The sequence below is a fragment of the Vombatus ursinus genome, unplaced genomic scaffold, assembly GCF_900497805.2.
Source record: "Vombatus ursinus unplaced genomic scaffold, bare-nosed wombat genome assembly UNPS02009835.1, whole genome shotgun sequence".
NCBI classification, from domain to species: Eukaryota; Metazoa; Chordata; class Mammalia; order Diprotodontia; family Vombatidae; genus Vombatus; species Vombatus ursinus.
Window position 1 is genome coordinate 891,666 of NW_020949613.1, and position 6,000 is coordinate 897,665.

The window sequence follows — 6,000 nt, forward strand, 5'->3', positions numbered from 1 at the left end:
TTAGATTTTATACAAGACAGAAATAGAGAAATGTGGCCTAAATCAACTGCCAAAGTAATAAATTTACTATGATTAATAAACAGTAGAGCAATACTCTCATTTTTCATCATGGCATAAGTTTATAAAAACCTACTTCTAAAGAGAGGAATGATAAATTATAGACACACAAAATCTAAAAACCACAAAAAAATAGGAGAAAATGAAGTGGAAATTTCTCTAAGAGGTTTATATATTGTGAACAATATATATGAACTCAGATAGCCATGTTGATTCATATTCACTAGCATTAAAAAAAAGCAAAAGCATAATTTGCCTTTTATTATTTAGAAAAGGTATGTGAAGCGATTTGAGGGAGACAGAGAAGGAAAATGATTAAGGATAGACAAAGGATGCCCTAAGCATAGAAAATTATATTTTAAAAGGAATGTAGCCAAGCAGTATGGTGGTGTTTGGAGAGGGAGTTGGAAATTAAGGTCTTGATGCTGGGAGGGATACCTTACATTGGATGACAAAGTCAGGATCCAAAAAGATTTTGGCAGGCTGGAATGACAGGCTGAATAAGATGAAATTTAATGACATAAATGTAAAGTCTTACACCTGGGGTTCTAAAAAAAAATCAACTTCACAAGTATAAGGTGCCTATGGAGAAGTTATGGTTTTAGTGGACTACAACGTCAATGATTCAACACCACGACATTGCTTCATTTTCTACATACAGAATCATCAATGCCTGGCATACTGTAGGTGCTTAATGTTTACTTACTAATTGCTGAAGCAGAAAAAACTAAAGCAGCTTTAAGCTACATTAAGAGAAGTTTAGTATTGAGCTCATGGAAGGTGACAGGCCACTGTACTCTGTCCTATTCAGACCACAGCTGGAATTTTGTGTGTTCAGTTCTAGACACCACAGTTTAGATAGGATGCTGACAAGCTGAAGAATATCTAATGGTGAACAAGCAGGATGGTGCAGAAAATGGAAATTATGACAGGAAGATGAGTTGAAAGAAATGAAAAGAAAAGATTCAGGGAGAACATGATAGATTATTTTTGAGTCATTTTTCAGTTGTGCCTGACTCTCTGTGACCCCATTTGGGGTTTTCTTGGCAAAGATGCTAGAGTGGTTTGCTTCCTGGTTATTATACAGATGAGGAAACTGAGGCAAACAGGGTTAAGTGACTTGCCCAGGGTCACACATGTCGAGGCTGGATATGAACTCAGGTCTTCCTGATTCCAGAGCCATTGCTCTATCCACTTCACCACCTGGCTGCCCTCTTGATAAGTTTTACTGAGGCTCTTAAAGAGCTGTCACCATAGAAAAGGGCTTAAACAAAGTTTGCCTGGCACCAGATTACAGAATAAGGTGCATAGGTGGAAGCTTCAAGGAGGCATATTTAGGTTTGCTTTAATAAAGAACAATGGACAACTCAGATTTGAAAAAGGGATTTCCTTACCACAACCCCATAGGGTAAGGTGATGAACATATTAATTACGCCCATTTTACAGCAAAGGAAAAGTAAGCCGGAGAGGTTAAGTAGCTTTCTCATGGTCACACAATAAGGTGTGGGAAACAGAATTTGAACCCAAGTTTCCTGCCTACAAGGCAAAACTTCTTAATGACAGAACTATCCCAAAGTACTATGGGCTCCCTCCAGAGGTAATCAATCCACTCAAGGTCTTCAGGTCTCTTTTAAGTGAAAGATGGATGCTGGTACCAGTTGTACTGAGAGAACCTATGGTCTCAGTGAGGGGATATGTTTCCAGTAGCAAACAGACTAGGTAGGCAGGAGAAAGAACAGGTATTCGTAGATAATTTAATGGGGGAAGCTTTAGGTAATGATGGGAAAAAATGCCAACACACCTAAGAAGCACAAGGCCAAAATAGCAGGCAAGAAAATAATTTTGTTAGAAGCATTGCAAACAAAAAAAAAATAGGATTTAGTTAAAGGATCTGCCTGGGAAAATGCAGACATTCAAACTGCCCAAAGGTGGAGAACTTCATTTGGAGTGGATATTAAAACACAAAGGATAAAAGAATTAACTACAAAGTTTCATGTTTTGAGGTTGATGGGCGAAATTTTATCTACCCTCAGTACCACACAAGTTGCAATGCAGAAAAAGAAACAAACATTTCTACTTTGAGCTGTCTAATTCAGGTTAGCAGGCAAAAGGTGGATGAGGAGAGAAAACAAGTGCCTGAAAAAACACCAGAGAGAGACACTAGAGAGCAAGAAGGATGAAAAAGGTGGTGTCAGTCAGCCTTCCAGTTAGAAGGGACTTAGGAGATAATTGGTCCAACCTCTTCATTTTACATAAGAAAAAAAATGACCCAGCACAGAAGTGACCAGCCTGAGGGTACAGTTGGTGGTATAGCTGAAATTAGAAATTGAAGTGTCCTCCTAGTCCAGTGTTCTTAATACTAGAGATGAGTGATTACAGTTTTCTACAAATACCAAGAGGCAAAAAGATAGGTCTTTCTAATTTTAATTTTTTGTTTTATCTGTCAAAGTAGATTCAGAGGTGAGGAAATCCGTTCAGATGTGAGGAAATCCAAATTAACCTAGCTCCTTTGCTCTCTAAATCATGAACCTCTGAGGGTAATTTTGAAAAAATAAGTTCATCTAATTCTCCTCCTCCAACTCCCACGCCCCAAATTAAGTGTCTTGGGGTTTTATCTTTATGAAAATGGGGAAGGAGGGAGAAGTTTGTGAAGTCACCATAGGTATACATTTTGCAAGGGCTTCTTTTTGGTTTTCACCTTCAGGCAAAAGATACAATCTTCTTAAATTATCTATCAGTAACTGTCAACCAGAGTTTTCTTTTAGCCTGAAGATCAAACAAACAAACAAAACACACAGCAGAGGAAAAGGCAAACACCTAAGTAATAGAAAGAAGTTACATCACATCCAGATGTAGGGATTCTTACGATGGTACTTCTCTGGAGAATCACAAATAGTGTCTGATTTTTTTTTTTACGGTTCATTTTGGGACTGGCAGAAAGAGTCTGATTGCTGTTTTACCAGACAGCCTTACCAAGTGACTCACTTAACTATCCTGTCCCTTCAAAGTCTTTTCTCTAAGCTAAGTATCTCCAGTTCCTTCAACTGATCTCCCTAGATCCATGGTTTCCTCATCCTGCTAGCTCTCCACTGAATATGATCCCACCTGTCAGTGTCCTACCTAAACTGTGGTGCCCAGAACTGAATACAAAAATCCAGATGTGTTCTGACCTTTCATGAGGTGAGCATTATATCCTCTAGGGTATTTTTTTGTTTGTTTTTTAGCTTCCATGTCACAGTGTTGATTCAATGAACTAGATTTCCAGATCTTTTATAATGTACTCCATTTAAGACGTAAAAAGAAAATTAATAAGTACCTTTTCCTCCCCAACAGGTCAGTGAAAAACTAGTTAAATCTTAACTTTTTGGTTAACTGAAGAAAACATGCACGGAAAACAACATCGAGAAACAAGACATCTTCGAAGTTGGAGGGACCAGGTTGCAATGTTGCAGCTCTTCCGTATTTTCTAACACTAATACAGCCCTTCCTGTAACTGATCCAGTTAAGTCTCTCCCCACCGCGGACAGTCCCCGACTCGAAACTCCGCCTTTATGCCTTTCCACCCGGCTAATAACCACTCACCGAATTTCTCAATTGTGCGGGTTTCTGTGACCTGATTTGGACAATACATACTATATTCCAGATCTGTCACCTGGAACTGAATGGGGGTGAAGTTAGCTCACAACCGAAAGGGGAAATTCTCCCCCTTAACTTGCAATAGCACTCAACGTGTACAAGACAGACTCTAAAAGCTCTAGCACACAGGGTTTGTCTGTTCGTTTGTTTAGGGGGGAGAAGGAAAGAGAAGGAAAAGGGGACTGTATGAAAAAGCTAAATAAGCTGTTTTCCTTATAAAGTTAAAAAAAGATACACTCCTCCTCCCAGTCTCCCTCCCTCCCTAGCCCCCTCACCATCCTGTACTCAAGTTTCCGAGCAACCCTTCCTTCCCACCCCTTCCTCTCTCCCTAGAGGTAGTCTGCTCTAGGCTCACACACCCAACCAACCAGCTCCCGCCGCTCTCATGGGCTGATGTTGGGGGGTAGACGGGGTCGGCAGTGAGGCTCTTCGCTCTCTACCTCCCTAAAACGGCTGCCTTTGTCGTTCCCTCGGAGCCACCCTGTCTCTTCTGCTAGTCCTATCTTTCTCACCACTCATCACAAGATTTTAAAGCCATTCCTATCTGGTTTTAATAAAACCAAAGCAGTCCCAGGAAAGCAATCCTTCCAACCCGGGTCCTGGGGGAAGGGCGGCACACACAGTCACACACCGACAAACAGGCCCCCCACCCTCCTAAAACCCCGCTTGGTTTGCTAGGGAGGTTAAGTCACCGGGCGAAGGCAGCTGAGAACCTAACATCTGCCTCTTTTCACCGCCCTGTGAGCAGAAATGGACTCAAGCAGCTGATGTCTTCTCTTTTTTTTTTTTTTGTCTCAAGCTTCTGACAACAGCAGGGGAAACCCTACTCTAAAAGCGTTCCCCTCTTTCTCCAACATTTGTAAATCCACCCAAACGGAAGCCGCAGCAGCAGCAACAGCTCCCCCGACCTCCTCCCTCTGAGAATCCATCCAAAGCCGGTCAGCCGACAACCATAGAGAGATCTACCACGGAGAACCCTATCCCGCCCCGCATCCAGGTCTCTTCGCAGAGTCTGTGCATTCACACAGAATCTGTTGGGTGGAGGAAAACCAGCTTGCAGTCCTTTCCACTAGGCTAACAGGTGCGATAGGCATCGGTAGGGAAAAAACTCTTAAGCTTCGTGTACCTAATAAGATTGGAGTAAAATGCGGCACGGGGTGGAGAGTGGAGGGGCAGAAGAGGAGAGAACCTACAAAATCTACCCCTTACTCATCCACCTTCCAAAGAAGCATACTTTTCCATGCCCGAGAAGGCGGCCGAAATAAAATACAGCTCTTTCAACCCACCGTGGTGAAGCGAAGCGGGAACAACTGCATTTATAACATAAACCACTCTCAGGCTCAGTCCAGCCTAGCGAGACGAGGGAGAGAAAATGTAGCGCTAGAAGGCAAGCCCCTCTGCTTCCTTCATTTTATTCCTATCTGCCATGGCAGAACAGAGCTCCAGGACGAAGTTTCCTAACGCTAATAGCTTACCTCCTTAGCTCAATGGCAGCAGCTTTGCGAAAACAGCAACAGCTACGGCAGCAGTAAAAGCTGGAGCGGACAGCCGGCTCTTTCAGGCTGTCACACTAGAGCCGAAGAGGACGTCGGAGGGAGGGCCGAGGCAGGGAGGAACCACGGAGATGAGGAGAGGAGGGAGTTGGGTACCTACAATAAAACGTGGGCTGATTGTGACGTCACAATGGTGCGATGGGCGAATAGGAAGCCGAATTATGAATCAAGTTCTATGATGTCATGTGTCACTAAGGGCCAATCCCGAGACAATAGAACTTTCGTGATTGTAAATTTGAGAATCCGAAGCAGTAGGGCTGAGGGGAGGGGGGGTGCTCCGCTCTAGTTCACGTGTCTACCGTCAGTTTTAGCCGCTTTCTTCCCAATAAGCCTGCGTGAAAAGAAGAGCCTGCGCAGTAGCGGTAATGAAGTTCCCGCGGCCCTAAACTCTTCTAATAGTCCTAATCCCAAAGAATGCCAGATTGTGTTACTGTTCTAGCAAGAAGCTTATTCTTGTACTGAGCATGCCCAGTAGGAGGGCTTGTTTCCTGCGCCCGGACGGCATACCGCTACTTTGGGTTTTTAGGAGAAAGATCTGAAGGAACAAGGAGGCTGGCGAGAGAATGGCTTTTAAGTCACAAAAGGGCAAGGACGTCAAGGGAAGATGGAAACCCATTCAAAATACGTTGTCTGGTGTTGCCTTGATAGTATTGTAAACCAAATAGGTTTTTTTGTTGCTTTTTGAGAGAGACGTTTCTATAATGGATGTTATTCTTTGGGTGGGGAAAGAAGGACGCCGACGGGATGGCTGGAA

The 6,000-nt window shown here is 43.0% G+C and overlaps 1 protein-coding gene across 1 annotated transcript in view; it reads right to left on the minus strand.

Annotated features, from left to right (window-relative positions):
• Positions 1-5,287, minus strand: part of ELOVL5 (ELOVL fatty acid elongase 5) — a 91,092-nt gene extending 85,805 nt beyond the window's left edge. Inside the window, exon 1 of the mRNA XM_027852995.1 lies at positions 5,169-5,287. The gene's annotated coding sequence lies outside the window, so the exon portion shown is untranslated. The remainder of the gene's footprint in view (positions 1-5,168) is intronic.
• Between the last annotated feature and the right edge of the window lie 713 nt (positions 5,288-6,000).